Source organism: Phyllobates terribilis, unplaced genomic scaffold (genome assembly GCF_046119375.1).
Source record: "Phyllobates terribilis strain yellow unplaced genomic scaffold, ASM4611937v1 Scaffold_208__1_contigs__length_3488620, whole genome shotgun sequence".
Taxonomy (NCBI): Eukaryota; Metazoa; Chordata; class Amphibia; order Anura; family Dendrobatidae; genus Phyllobates; species Phyllobates terribilis.
Window position 1 is genome coordinate 2,390,711 of NW_027362968.1, and position 15,976 is coordinate 2,406,686.

At 42.3% G+C, this 15,976-nt stretch overlaps 2 non-coding genes across 2 annotated transcripts; both read right to left on the reverse strand.

Annotated features, from left to right (window-relative positions):
* Positions 1-1,024: 1,024 nt before the first annotated feature.
* On the reverse strand, positions 1,025-1,096 carry TRNAV-UAC (transfer RNA valine (anticodon UAC)). Its single transcript has one exon. It is a non-coding gene; the product is annotated as a tRNA-Val (tRNA).
* Positions 1,097-7,012: 5,916 nt separating this feature from the next.
* Positions 7,013-7,084, reverse strand: TRNAA-UGC (transfer RNA alanine (anticodon UGC)). Its single transcript has one exon. It is a non-coding gene; the product is annotated as a tRNA-Ala (tRNA).
* Positions 7,085-15,976: the final 8,892 nt, after the last annotated feature.

Genomic DNA, 15,976 nt, shown 5'->3' on the forward strand with positions numbered 1-15,976 from the left:
CAAAAAATTATATTCAATTTGCAACCTGATGGAGGTCAGTATAGATGAACTAATAGAATGATGCTATGCCCAAAAGGTTTTACTTCACTAGGTGCAGTAAAAAAATTGGTATTCTATACACAGGTGGTATATCTTGCAACACAGATAGGCTACTCCACTGACTAAAACACTCTGCAATAGGCCAAAAAGGATTAGCTTTGCTAGATTCAGCCAAATGCTGTGAAAAAAACTTGCACAGCACTGGCACAGACCTGCCTGGCAAAAACTGATAGGAACTCATGTAACCTAGTCCTGAAAAGGACTGCAATTACAATTAGTCTTTACTCCCACAATCTATCTATTTAAGAGCACAGACCTGCCTGATAAAAGTCGTAGGAAATGCTGTAACCTAGTCCTTAAAAGGACTGCAATCACAACTATTCCCTACTCCCAAGCTATCTGTAGATTTGTGCGAAAATTGGCTTGAAATTAAAAAGGTATAGCGCACACAGCAACAGCGGTGCCGTCTAACACGCAGCTGCAGCAGTGAGAAAATGGTGGCGACGGGGAAAATGGCTTGGTCTTATAGGGCAAGGACATGTGACATACACTGCCAATGACACATGCCCTTGCTTGTGTGAAAAAAAGCACTTCGCTCCGTGTGTGCGCTGCTGATAGGCTGACAGATTGCACCTCCCCACTGTAAATGCGGGAAAGAGAAAAAAAATGGAGATCTTCATTATTCCCGCAGAGATCCATCCCCTGCCCCTCCCCCCACCCCGCTGTACACTCAAACTGCGTATTAACATTAATTTTCATCATTACTGAGAAAAAATCCAGTTATGATTTTGGTGCACGAACAGTTATCGAACATAACCTCGAACAGCCGAATTTTTCTCAAATCGTTCGTGTTCGCCGACCGGCTCGAACACCGCCCAAAACAGCTCGAATTTGAGATTGGCAAACAGTTCGAGTTGAACAACGCTCATCTCTACTGGTGAATTCCTGAACATTTATCAGATTTCAGGTATTTAATCCAAAGGCATGGAGATGCTGGGGATTGAGCCCAGGGCCTCACACATGTAAAGCATGCGCTCTACCACTGAGCTACAGCCCCTATAATCCTTCATTTACTGCAGAGATCTGGAGCCGCAGCAGAGGCTCAGCACTGAACACGGGGAAGTGAAATGGTTAATATTTTACAATATTTTTTTTACTATCACAGCGTAAAGCAGAAAGTTTTCTGAAAGTTGACCGCCCCTTTAGTACATTTGCTGCCTCTTACAGCTGCCGTGCGCCACAAGTAACGCTCTCCAGCTGGGGATTGTAGCACAATTCTGTTGTGATTTGCGGCACTTTTCTGCCGTAACTTGTGATATGTGGTCTGCGCTCGGCTGTGTCCCCTCCCGGCTAAGCTGCACCCATGTTTTACAAAGTTGGCGGAGCCGGCCCCTACTGGTGTAAACCCACAAAGTCCAAGAATCTCAGCTGCAAAACTGATGAATCGGGGAATACAGGACACAGGCCCTGGAGAGGAAACATTATAGCGGCAGTATTTATGGCACTGTGGTGTTGGTACTATTATGGGTGAGGCGTGTTTATAAATGTTACTATCTGTGACTGTTCAGATGAAGACAATATGATGGGTTAATGTCAATGCACAGCGAATACCGCCATAAAGAGCACACATAATACTGCAATACAAAGCCCGCATAATACTACCATACAGAGCCCACATAATACTACAATACAAAGCCCACATAATACTACAATAAAAAGCCCACATAATACTACAATACAAAGCTCACATAATACTACAATACAAAGCTCACTTAATACTACAATACAAAGCTCACATAATACTACAATACAAAGCCCACATAATACTACAATACAAAGCTTACATAATACTACAATACAAAGCTCACATAATACTATAATACAAAGCCCGCATAATACTACAAAACAAAGCTCACTTAATACTACAATACAAAGCTCACCTAATACTACAAAACAAAGCTCACTTAATACTACAATACAAAGCCCGCATAATACTACAATACAGATCTCAAATAATACTACAATACAAAGCTCACATAATACTACAATACAAAGCTCACATAATACTACAATACAAAGCTCACATAATACTACAATACAAAGCCCACATAATACTACAATACAAAGCTCACATAATACTACAATACAAAGCCCACATAATACTACAATACAAAGCCCACATAATACTACAATACCAAGCTCACATAATACTACAATAGAAAGCCCACATAATACTACAATACAAAGCTCACATACTACAATAAAAAGCCCACATAATACTACAATACAAAGCCCACATAATACTACAATAGAAAGCTCACATAATACTACAATACAGAGCCCGCATAATACTACAATACAGAGCACACATAATACTACAATACAGAGCTCACATAACACTGCAATACAAAGCTCACATAATACTACAATACAAAGCCCACATAATACTACAATACAGAGCCCGCATAATACTACAATACAAAGCCCACATAATATTATAATACAGAGCACACATAATACTACACTAGAGCACCCGTATAATACTACCATACAGCGCCCACATAATACTACAATACAGTGCCCACATAATACTAACATACAAAGCCCACATAATACTTCAATACAAAGCTCACATAATACTACAATACAAAGTCACATCATACTACAATACAAAGCTCACTACAATACAAAGCCTGCATAATACTACAATACAAAGCCCGCATAATACTACAGTACAAAGCCCACATAATACAACAATACAAAGCCCACATAATACTACAATACAAATCTCACATAATACTAAAATACAAAGCTCACATAATACTAAAATACAGAGCCCGCATAAAACTACAATACAAAGCCTGCATAATACTACAATACAAAGCCCGCATAATACTACAGTACAAAGCCCACATAATACTACAATACAGAGCCCACATAACACTACCATACAGAGCCCACATAATACTACCATACAGAGCGCACTTAATACTACCATACAGAGCACATATAACACTACCATACATAGCCCACATACTACTACCATACAGCTCTCATATAATACTATCATACAGAGACCACATAATACGACCATATCGAGAACACATGCCACCATACATAATACTACTATACACTGTTCACCTGGTACTAGTATAGATGCGTAGGTGAATTCCCGCACATTCGATTTCTGAAAATCCGGTGAGTTTGAACGATCATCACATGCTTGAAGCAGAGTTGTCTACCCTCATTTTTGTCCGGCCCATTTTTGGGGTTTTGTGTGATATTATGTACAATTTGCCTTTTTTTCTCTGTTTTATTTCTGTTGTTCCAATACACACAAAGGACATATACCTGTGTGTAACAATATGTGGAACTGTAAGAATCTTCTGGGAGAAATATTTTGTTTTCTAGAACAATTTCAAGGGGCCAACACTTTCAGCCATGACTGTATATAGATATGTGTGTGCAGCACCTGCATTTATAAATCCCGGTACAATTTCCCCCTATCAGCGCTCAGCGGTGACAGGATGTGCGGGACAGCGGAGTGTCAGGGTTGCGAGCGGTGAGCTCAGAGGGGGCAGCCTGTCACTGTGATACGAGGCCAAGGAGCTGCTCTCACCACTGGGACAACCCGCCGCCACAGCGCTGCTCTGAGCAGTGACAGCAGGACTGTGGAGATGATTACCAGCAGTGGGAACAGGTTGTAGCCCAGTATCACAGTGATCGCCTGCCCCCCCCTGTGCTCACCGCTGCTGTCACCGCAGTGTCCAGCTCTGCTCAGTCAATGTAAAGCCTCATTCAGACGTCCCTGCATTACAGACATCGGAATGAGGCTTTTCACTGAATGTGCAGACCCATGTATCTAGGGTCATCATATGTGATGCAGTCCACTGAGCCATGTATCTAAACCCATCATATGTGATGCAGTCCGCTGAGCCATGTATCTAAACCCATCATATGTGATGCAGTCCGCTGAGCCATGTATCTAAACCCATCATATGTGATGCAGTCCGCTGAGCCGTGTATCTAAACCCATCATATGTGATGCAGTCCGCTGAGCCATGTATCTAAGCCCATCATATGTGATGCAGTCCGCTGAGCCATGTATCGACCTCTGCAGTGTCGCTCCTGCGCAGGTTGGTGTTATGCAGTGACGTCACCGTGCTGCCACCAACCGCCAGCTACACCTGCAACGTCCCGGAGGAGCAGGAGTATTTTTATTGTGATGAAATTCACTATTTCTGTGTGGGGGCGCTGAGAGGGCAGCATACTATAAGGGGGTACAAAGGGGGCAATATACTGTGTGGGGGCACAAAGGAGGCAGTATGGGGTATAGGGGCCATAAAGTGGGCAATAAATGGAGAGGAACAAAGGAGGCGACACACTATGTGCTGTGTCTTGTATTTAGAACATGGTCCAGGCACAAGTACAGGGGATGGAGCTCAGTGGTTGAGCGCATGCTTTGCATATATGAGACCCTGGGTTCAATCCCCGACATCTCCATGTTTTGTGATAAATAACTAGAAAAACTTGTAAATATTGAGAAATATTATTCACCAGTCGTCTCTCCAAAGTTCTGCCAAACTAACCAATGTGCGGGCTCGAGCTTTGCGCAGATAGAAAAAGTTATGTAGTAAAAGACTGAATATTTTGGTGCAAGCATTTACGACGATGAAATGTTGCTAATTGAGCAACATATCTGGGTGCAAAAGCAATGATAAATATTCCCCATGACATTATTATCGGGGTCCAATGTAAGCCCGCACAACGGTTAGTCTGACAGATCTTTGGCTTATAAAAGTAATTATAGCCTCCATAATATCTAGAAATGCCTAAGCTTGAACCCAGGGCCTCATACAGGAGAAGCATGCACTCTACCACTGAGCTACATCCCCTATATATGTTAAGAGAGTAAGTTACTAACTTTGAGAGAACATACACCGCTGCAGCCAATCACTGAGCGCTGTCTGTGACCTTCCTTCTACCTCTGGCATCAGACATGCAGCTTTGAAAACATTGTGTCAGGGCTACAACCCCTGGCAAAAATTATGGAATCACCGGGCTCAGAGGATGTTCATTCAGTTGTTTAATGTTGTTGAAAAAAAGCAGGTCACAGACATGGCACAAAACTAAAGTCATTTCAAATGGCAACTTTAGGGCTTTAAGAAACACTAAAAGAAATCAAGATTAAAAATGTGGTACTCAGTAAGGGTAATTTCTTTCAGACCAAGCAGAGGAAAAAAATTATGGAATCACCAGGTAAATTTTCATTTCCAAAACGAACACCTGCATCAAATTAGATCTGCTCGTTAGTCTGCATCTAAAAAGGAGTGTTCACACCTTGGAGAGCTGTTGCACCAAGTGGACTGACATGAATCATGGCTCCAACACGAGAGATGTCAATTGAAACAAAGGAGAGGATTATCAAACTCTTGAAAGAAGGTAAATCATCATGCAATGTTGCAAAAGATGTTGGTTGTTCACAGTCAGCTGTATCTAAAATCTGGAGCAAATACAAACAACATGGGAAATTTGTTAAAGGCAAACATACTGGTACACCAAGGAAGACATCAAAGCGTCAAGACCGGAAACTTAAAGCAATATGTCTCCAAAACAGTAAATGCACAACAAAACAAATGAGGAACGAATGGGAGGAAACTGGAGTCAATGTCTGTGACCGAACTGTAAGAAACCGCCTAAAGGAAATGGGATTTACATACAGAAAAGCTAAACATAAGCCATCATTAACACCTAAACAGAAAAAAACAAGGTTACAATGGGCTAAGGAAAAGCAATCATGGACTGTGGATGACTGGATGAAAGTCATATTCAGTGATGAATCGTGAATCTGCATTGGGCAAGGTGATGATGCTGGAACTTTTGTTTGGTGCCGTTCCAATGAGATTTATAAAGATGACTGCATGAAGAGAACATGCAAATGTCCACAGTCATTGATGATATGGGGCTGCATGTCAGGTAAAGGCACTGGGGAGATGGCTGTCATTGCATCTTCAATAAATGCCCAAGTTTACATTGATATTTTGGACAGTTTTCTTATCCCATCAATTGAAAGGATGTTTGGGGATGATGACATCATTTTTCAAGATGATAATGCATCCTGCCATAGAGCAAAAACTGTGAAAACATTCCTTGAAAGAAGACACATAAGGTCAATGTCATGGCCTGCAAATAGTCCGGATCTCAATCCAATTGAAAATCTTTGGTGGAAGTTGAAGAAAATGGTCCATGACAAGGCTCCAACCTGCAAAGCTGATCTGGCAACAGCAATCAGAGAAAGTTGTAGCCAGATTGATGAAGAGTACTGTTTGTCACTCATTAAGTCCATGCCTCAGAGACTGCAAGCTGTTATTAAAGCCAGAGGTGGTGCAACAAAATACTAGTGATGTATTGGAGTGTTCTTTTGTGTGTTTGTTTTTCATGATTCAATAACTTTTTCCTCAGAATTTAGTGATTCCATAATTTTTTCCCTCTCCTTGGTCTGAAAAAAATTACCCTTACTGAGTACCACATTTTTTATCTTGATTTCTTTTAGTGTTTCTTAAAGCCATAAAGTTGCCATTTGAAATGACTTTAGTTTTGTGCCATGTCTGTGATCTGCTTTTATTCAACAACATTAAACAACTGAATGAACATCCTCCGAGCCCGGTGACTCCATAATTTTTGCCAGGGGTTGTACAAATCAGAAGAGGTGCTGGGGAGGCTGACAGGTAGCAGGAGATTCACGGGGCTCCCATCGGCAATGATGGTTGCTGTCGCTGGAAATAAATTGACTCCTCTAGTACTGTGCTGATTACACTGCCCCCTAGTGTCTGACAGTTACTCTACATAAGATTCTCAAAAGGAAAAAATGCCTACTTTAGTGCTGATTCCGGTCTTTGTGTTACATCCAGTGAAATCCTGCACATTAATCAGATTTCTGAACATTTGGAAGATTTTTAGTTATTACAAAACATGGAGATGCCGGGGATTGAACCTGGGGCCTCATGCATGCAAAGCATGCGCTCTACCACTGAGCTACATCCCCTGGATATATACCACCTTCTAGAAATTTCTGGAGAATTCTATAACCACTAGAGGGAACTGATTTATCCTTTAATGGAAGCTGTTATAACTTGCTATGCATTGAGCGCCCTCTAGTGGCGGCTGTACACAGACAGAATATTAAGGGAATCTATTATGGGAGTACGACCTTCAGCTAAGCAGAGATCACTCCTGCTCCAACTAATATCAGAGGCCTGTAGGCAAATAATCGCACCGTCATATTTAACGCTCTGCGGATGCACTTTTACAAATCTTTTGTTTTCCTTTTGCTGTGATAATAACCATAGTGTAATGTCCACTCATTGATCCCACACAACAGGACGCCCCGTCAGTGCTCCACACAGCATAACTACCCCCTTAATGCCCCCACAGAATAATGTCTCCTTAGCTACCCCATACTGTAGGATTCCTCCTCTGCGCCCCCACCCTTTCTGCCCCCCTTTGTGCCTAACACACAAAATATTGCCCCAATTCTGCCCCTCATACAGTATATTACCCCCTTTGTGCCCCTCACACAGTATTTTGCCTCGATTTTCCTTTCAACATTCTACAGATGCTTCTCACAAAATTTGAATATTATCAAAAAGTTAATTTATTTCAGTTCTTCAATACAAAAAGTGAAACTCCTATATTATATAGAGTCATTACACGCAGAGGGATCTATTATATAGAGTCATTACACACAGAGGGATCTATTATATAGAGTCATTACACACAGAGGGATCTATTATATAGAGTCATTACACACAGAGGGATCTATTATATAGAGTCATTACACGCAGAGGGATCTATTATATAGAGTCATTACACACAGAGGGATCTATTATATAGAATCATTACACACAGAGGGATCTATTATATAGAGTCATTACACACAGAGGGATCTATTATATAGTCATTACACACAGAGGGATCTATTATATAGAGTCATTACACACAGAGGGATCTATTATATAGAGTCATTACACACAGAGGGATCTATTATATAGAGTCATTACACACAGAGGGATCTATTATATAGAGTCATTACACACAGAGGGATCTATTATATAGAGTCATTACACACAGAGGGATCTATTATATAGAGTCATTACACACAGAGGGATCTATTATATAGAGTCATTACACACAGAGTGATCTATTAAATAGAATCATTACACACAGAGGGATCTATTATATAGAGTCATTACACACAGAGGGATCTATTATATAGAGTCATTACACACAGAGTGATCTATTATATAGAGTCATTACACACAGAAGGATCTATTATAGAGTCATTACACACAGAGGGATCTATTATATAGAGTCATTACACGCAGAGGGATCTATTATATAGAGTCATTACGCACAGAGGGACCTATTATATAGAGTCATTACACACAGAGGGATCTATTATATAGAGTCATTACACACAGAGTGATCTATTTCATGTGTTAATTATTCTAATTTACTGAGATAATGACTGTTGTATTTTCATTGGCTGTAAGCCATAATCATCAACATTAACAGAAATAAACACGTGTAATAGATCCCTCTGCATGTAATGACTCTATAGAATAGATCCCTCTGCATGTAATGACTCTATATAACAGATCCCCCTGCGTGTAATGACTCTATATAACAGATCACTCTGCGTGTAATGACTCTATATAATAGATCATTCTGTGTGTAATGACTCTATATAATAGATCCCTCTGTGTGTAATGACTCTATATAATAAATCATTCTGTGTGTAATGACTCTATATAATAGATCCCTCTGTGTGTAATGACTCTATATAATAGATCCCTCTGCGTGTAATGACTCTATATAATAGATCCGTCTGTGTGTAATGACTCTATATAATAGATCCCTCTGTGTGTAATGACTCTATAATAGATCCTTCTGTGTGTAATGACTCTATATAATAGATCCCTCTGTGTGTAATGACTCTATATAATAGATCCCTCTGTGTGTAATGACTCTATATAATAGATCCCTCTGTGTGTAATGACTCTATATAATAGATCCCTCTGTGTGTAATGACTCTATATAATAGATCCCTCTGTGTGTAATGACTCTATATAATAGATCATTCTGTCTGTAATGACTCTATATAATAGATCACTCTGTGTGTAATGACTCTATATAATAGATCCCTCTGTGTGTAATGACTCTACATAATAGATCCCTCTGTGTGTAATGACTCTATATAATAGATCCCTCTGTGTGTAATGACTCTATATAATAGATCCCTCTGTGTGTAATGACTATATAATAGACCACTCTATGTGTAATGACTCTATATAATAGATCCCTCTGTGTGTAATGACTATATGATAGATCCCTCTTTGGAGATCCTCCTTTGGAGGAGGACGAGGTGCATTGAGCTCCAGACAGGAAGAGGAAGAGGAGGAGCCTGTTGGTGCTGGGAGTTTGTGCTGCTGTAGGAGTTGGGAAGGAGGGAAAAACATCTCCAGGACTTTTTCATCTGACCCCTTCCCAGCTAAAGAGAGAGCACGTGACCGGAAGTGAGAGCGCGCGCGGGGTGTGAGCACGTGGGCTGTGGTGTGGCTGTGGTGAGCGGCATGCGGCGGGCGGCGAGGTCCGACTCGGCTCGCGGCCCTCCGGCGATGGAGCCAGGCGGAGGTGACCGAGTGGACCGTTAGGAGGCGACCGGAGGGACGAGCGCAAGAGAGCGCTGTGATAGCGTGCAGCGCCGGCCGGCGGAGGGCGCCAGGTGGTGGTGACCAGGAGGTGACCAGGAGGACCGGTAAGAGGCGACCGGAGGGGCGAGCGCGCTGTGATAGCGTGCAGCGTCCCTAGAGGAGGTGAGTGAGGGGCAGTAGGCCGCGATAAGCGGCCCTACTGAACCCGAGTGTGTACTGTACTGTACTGTATTGTATTTGTATTGTATTATATTTAAGTGCTCCCCCCCCGGCCTTATTTAAATTAATCCCCTGTCCATACTTGATCGATCTCCCCCCTATCCATATTTAATACAACTCCCCCGGCCATCTTTAGTGATCCCCCAGTCCATATTTAATTGATCACCCCCCATCCATATTTAAATTGATCCCCTGATCACCCCCCGTCCATATTTAACTGATCCCCCTGACCACATTTAAATTGACCCCCCACCGTCCTCATTTAATTGATCCCCCAACCACCCCCGTCCATATTAAATTGATCCCCCCGACCACATTTAACTGATTGACCCCCCCAGCCCATAATCAATTGATCCCCCTTGTCCATATTTAATAGATTCCCCCTGTCCACTTTTACTGATCCCCAGTCCCTATTTATTTGCCTTATCCCCATCCATATTTAATTAACCCCCTGTCCATAATTAATTGATTGATTCCCCAGTCCACAATTATTTCCCCAGTCCATATTTATTGATCCCCAGTCGATAGTTAATTGACACACCGTCCATACTTAATTAATCCACCTGACCTACTTAGCTGATTCCCCCGTCCATACTTGATACTTAATTGATCCCCCGTTCATACTTAACTGATCCCCCGCCGATATCTAATTGATACACTTGCACATCCCTAATTGATCCCCGTCCATACACCTATATATAAATAATTGTGTTTTGTACTTGTATATATATACTGACTGTATCCCCATATTTAGAATGACGTCCATGTTGTCCGGAGCCGTGCAGTGTACATCTTGCGCAATGTATGCATTCCGTGAGCTACCGCTCGAGGATCCATACTGCTGCGAGAGATGTGAGCATATCGTGCACTTGGAAGCCCAAATTCTGGATCTAAGTGCTCAGATAGCGATACTGAGGAGCATCGACAACATGGAACGGAGTTTGCTGCTCACCGAGCAGACACTCAATGGGTCAATACTGGGGGTGGAGCACAGAGGGGAAGTGCAGGCTGAACAGGCAGGGAGCTGGATAACAGTTAGGAGGGATAGAGGGAAGAAGTATAGGAAGGCTGGTTCAGAAACGGCATTATTGGAGCACGACAGATCCTCTGACCGCCGGGGGAGTGTATGCTCCAGTAATGAGGGGGAGGGGGGGAAGTGTAGGGCAGGCAAGACAGGTCCTGGTAGTGGGTGACTCTATTATTAGGGGGACAGACAGGGCAATCTGTCACAAAGACCGGGATCGCCGAACGGTGTGCTGCCTCCCTGGCGCTCGAGTCCGGCACATCGCGGATCGGGTTGACAGGTTACTGGGTGGGGCTGGCGAAGACCCAGCAGTCATGGTCCACATCGGCACCAATGACAAAGTGAGTGGTAGATGGAGGGTCCTTAAAAATGATTTCAGGGACCTAGGTAGGAAGCTTAGGGCAAGGACCTCCAAGGTAGTTTTCTCAGAAATGCTACCAATCCCGCGAGCCACACAGGAGCGCCAACGGGAAGTTAGGGAGGTGAATAAGTGGCTAAAGAGTTGGTGCAAGGCAGAAGGGTTTGGGTTCATGGAGAACTGGGCCGACTTCGCGGTCGGCTACAGGCTCTACCGTAGGGACGGGCTGCACCTCAATGGGGAGGGTGCAGCGGTGCTGGGGAAGAAGATGGCTAATAGGTTGGAGGAGTTTTTAAACTAGAGACGGGGGGGGGGAACCAAGGAAATAGGTGGGATGTGAGGCAAGCAAGGGGAAAGGGGAGAAGTGAATATAATGAGGGTGGAGAGGGAGGTGGGGATAGTACAGTTAGATCGTTAGAGAAGAATAGGATGCTAAATAACCCCAAAGTTTTATCTTGCATGCTGACCAACGCAAGAAGCCTGACCAATAAGGCGGATGAGCTGCGGGCGCTTATATCGGAGGAGAGGTATGACATCGTAGGTATAACAGAGACTTGGCTAGACGATAGCTACGACTGGGCGGTAAATTTATTAGATTATAGTTTATTTAGAAGGGACCGGAAACAGGGGAAAGGCGGAGGAGTCTGCTTATATGTAAAGTCATGTCTAAAACCCAGACTAAGGGAAGATATAGGAGAGGGAGAAGAGGGGGTCGAGTCCATGTGGGTAGAGATAGAGGGGGCAAAAAATAATAATAAAATATTACTGGGGGTCTGCTATAAGCCACCCAATATAACAGAGGAGAATGAGAATCTGCTATTAGGACAAATAGACAAAGTAGCAAAACATAATGAAGTGATTGTAATGGGGGATTTCAACTACCCGGATATTGACTGGGAAACAGAAACCTGTAGATCTCAGAAAGGAAAAAGGTTCTTGACAAATATTAAGGATAATTATCTCTCCCAACTAGTGCAGGAACCAACGAGAGGGAAGGCCGTGCTGGACTTAATATTGACTAATAGGCCTGATAGAATAACTGAGGTACAGATAGGGGGGCACCTAGGTAATAGTGATCATAATATTATCAATTTCAAAATGCCCTTCAGTAGGGTTATCAATAAGGGAACAACAAAAACATTAAACTTTAGGAGGGCGAAGTTTGATCAGCTGATAGAAAACCTTCAACTTATTGACTGGGACAAAGTTCTTAATCAAAGGAATACGAATAGTAAATGGGAAACCTTCAAAAGAATTCTGAATACTCAGTGCGAGAGGTATATACCGTATGGGAATAAAAGGGCCAGAAATAAGAGGAAACCAATATGGTTGAATAAGAACGTAAAAGGGGCGTTAAATAGCAAAAAAGAGTCATTCAAGAGATTAAAACAGGAAAACAGTAAGGAGGCACTAATGTGTTACAAGGAAAAAACGAGAACCTGTAAAAAACAAATAAAAATAGCGAAGGAGGAAACAGAGAGACGTATTGCTAGGGAAAGTAGATCAAATCCCAAACTGTTCTTTACGTATATAAATAGTAAAAGGATTAAATCGGATAATATTGGACCGATAAAAAGTGAGGAAGGCAAAATCATAGAGAAAGATGATGATAAAGCTAATCTATTAAATCATTTTTTTTCGACAACTTTCACAAAGGAAATAGAACTAACAGGAGAAATGAGAAGTGACAAGCTTAATCCTCCACTAAGTATAACAAATCTAACCCAAGCTGGGGTACAGAAACGCCTCAGTAACATTAAAATAAACAAATCACCAGGACCTGATGGCATACACCCACGGGTACTAAGGGAACTAAGTAATGTGATAGACAGACCGTTATATCTTATATTTAAGGACTCTGTTGAGACTGGGTCTGTGCCACTTGATTGGCGACAGGCGAATGTAGTGCCAATATTCAAAAAGGGAGCGAAAAGTGACGCCGGAAACTATCGGCCGGTGAGTCTGACGTCCGTTGTGGGCAAAATTTTTGAAAGATTCATTAAAGAGGCAATTACGGAGCATCTTGATGCTAATAATCTTTTAATCCCGAACCAACATGGATTCATGAGGAATCGCTCCTGCCAAACAAACCTGATTGACTTCTACGAGGAGGTTAGCTCTCGAGTAGATCAGGGGGAACCAGTGGATGTCGTGTATCTCGACTTCTCAAAAGCGTTCGATAGCGTGCCACATAATAGGTTGGTATACAAAATGAGAATGATGGGGCTGGGGGAAAATGTCTGCAAGTGGGTAGCTAACTGGCTAAAGGATAGAAGGCAGAGGGTGGTTATAAATGGAATATACTCAGATTGGGTAAGCGTCACTAGTGGGGTACCACAGGGGTCTGTACTAGGCCCAATGTTATTTAATATCTTTATTAATGACATAGTCAACGGGATAAATAGTAAAATATCAATATTTGCAGATGACACAAAGTTATGTAAAACAATTAATACAAAAGAGGACAGTGCAGACCTACAGAGGGATTTGGATAAGCTGGGTAGGTGGAGCATTAAATGGCAAATGAGGTTTAACGAGGAGAAATGTAAGGTCATACATATGGGAAGGAAAAATGGAAGTCACCAGTACTCACTGAATGGGAAATCATTGGGGAATTCAGAGATGGAGAAGGACTTGGGCATCTTGATTGATAGCAAACTAAATTGGAGTGCCCAAAGTCAGGCCGCTGCTGTAAGGGCAAACAGGGTAATGGGATGTATCAGAAGAGGTATAGCTGCAAAGGAGGAGAACATTGTTCTTCCACTGTACAAAGCACTGGTCAGACCACACTTGGAATACTGTGCTCAGTTATGGGCCCCAATATATAGAAAGGATAGAAATGAGCTTGAAAAGGTACAAAGGAGGGCAACAAAATTAATAAAGGGAATGGAGGGACTGCAATACCCAGAGAAGTTGGCAAAACTAGGACTATTCAGCCTGGAAAAGAGAAGGTTGAGGGGGGACATAATAAATGTGTACAAATATGTTAGGGGACAGTATAGAGACCTTGCCCGGGATTTGTTTAAAAGGAGGGATATTACGGTAACAAGAGGGCACTCACTAAGACTGGAAGAGAAAAGGTTTCAGCACCAGCATAGGAAGGGGTTCTTTACGGTAAGAGCAGTGAGAATATGGAATTCACTGAGTGAGGAGACGGTAATGTCGGATTCACTAAACCAGTTCAAGCGGGGACTGGATGCATTTCTAGATACCAGGCAGATTTCAGCGTATACTTAAAAATAGAATAAAATAGTAAGTTGATACAGGGATTTATTCTGACTGCTGGTTTCAGAGTCGGGAGGGAATTTTTCCTCAGGTGAAGATTGGCCAAATCATTTGGGGTTTTTGCCCTCCTCTGGATCAACTTTAGCAATTACAGAACTAACAGGTCGAACTTGATGGACGCAAGTCTTTATTCGGCTTTACAAACTATGTTACTATATGATAGATCCCTCTGCGTGCAATGACTCTATATCATAGATCCCTCTGCGTGCAATGACTCTATATCATAGATCCCTCTGCGTGCAATGACTCTATATCATAGATCCCTCTGCGTGCAATGACTCTATATCATAGATCCCTCTGCGTGCAATGACTCTATATCATAGATCCCTCTGCGTGCAATGACTCTATATCATAGATCCCTCTGCGTGCAATGACTCTATATCATAGATCCCTCTGCGTGCAATGACTCTATATCATAGATCCCTCTGCGTGCAATGACTCTATATCATAGATCCCTCTGCGTGCAATGACTCTATATCATAGATCCCTCTGCGTGCAATGACTCTATATCATAGATCCCTCTGCGTGCAATGACTCTATATCATAGATCCCTCTGCGTGCAATGACTCTATATCATAGATCCCTCTGCGTGCAATGACTCTATATCATAGATCCCTCTGCGTGCAATGACTCTATATCATAGATCCCTCTGCGTGCAATGACTCTATATCATAGATCCCTCTGCGTGCAATGACTCTATATCATAGATCCCTCTGCGTGCAATGACTCTATATCATAGATCCCTCTGCGTGCAATGACTATATCATAGATCCCTCTGCGTGCAATGACTCTATATCATAGATCCCTCTGCGTGCAATGACTCTATATCATAGATCCCTCTGCATGCAATGACTCTATATCATAGATCCCTCTGCGTGCAATGACTCTATATCATAGATCCCTCTGCATGCAATGACTCTATATCATAGATCCCTCTGCGTGCAATGACTCTATATCATAGATCCCTCTGCGTGCAATGACTCTATATAATAGATCCCTCTGCGTGCAATGACTCTATATAATAGATCCCTCTGCGTGTAATGACTCTATAGAATATAGGAGTTTCACTTTTTGTATTGAAGAACTGAAATAAATGAACTTTTTGATGATATTCTAATTTTGTGAGACGCACCTGTATATGGCTCTTTGTCCTGCTTACACAGCATATTGTCCCCTTTGTGCCCTCCACATAGTATATAGACCCCTTTGTGTCCCCCATATTGTATATTGATCCAACACATTATATTGCTCCCCACGTACTGCTACCCTCTTTGTGTCCCCCTCACAGTATTTTGCTACTTTTGTGCCCCAAATAGTATATTACCCACTTTGTGCCCC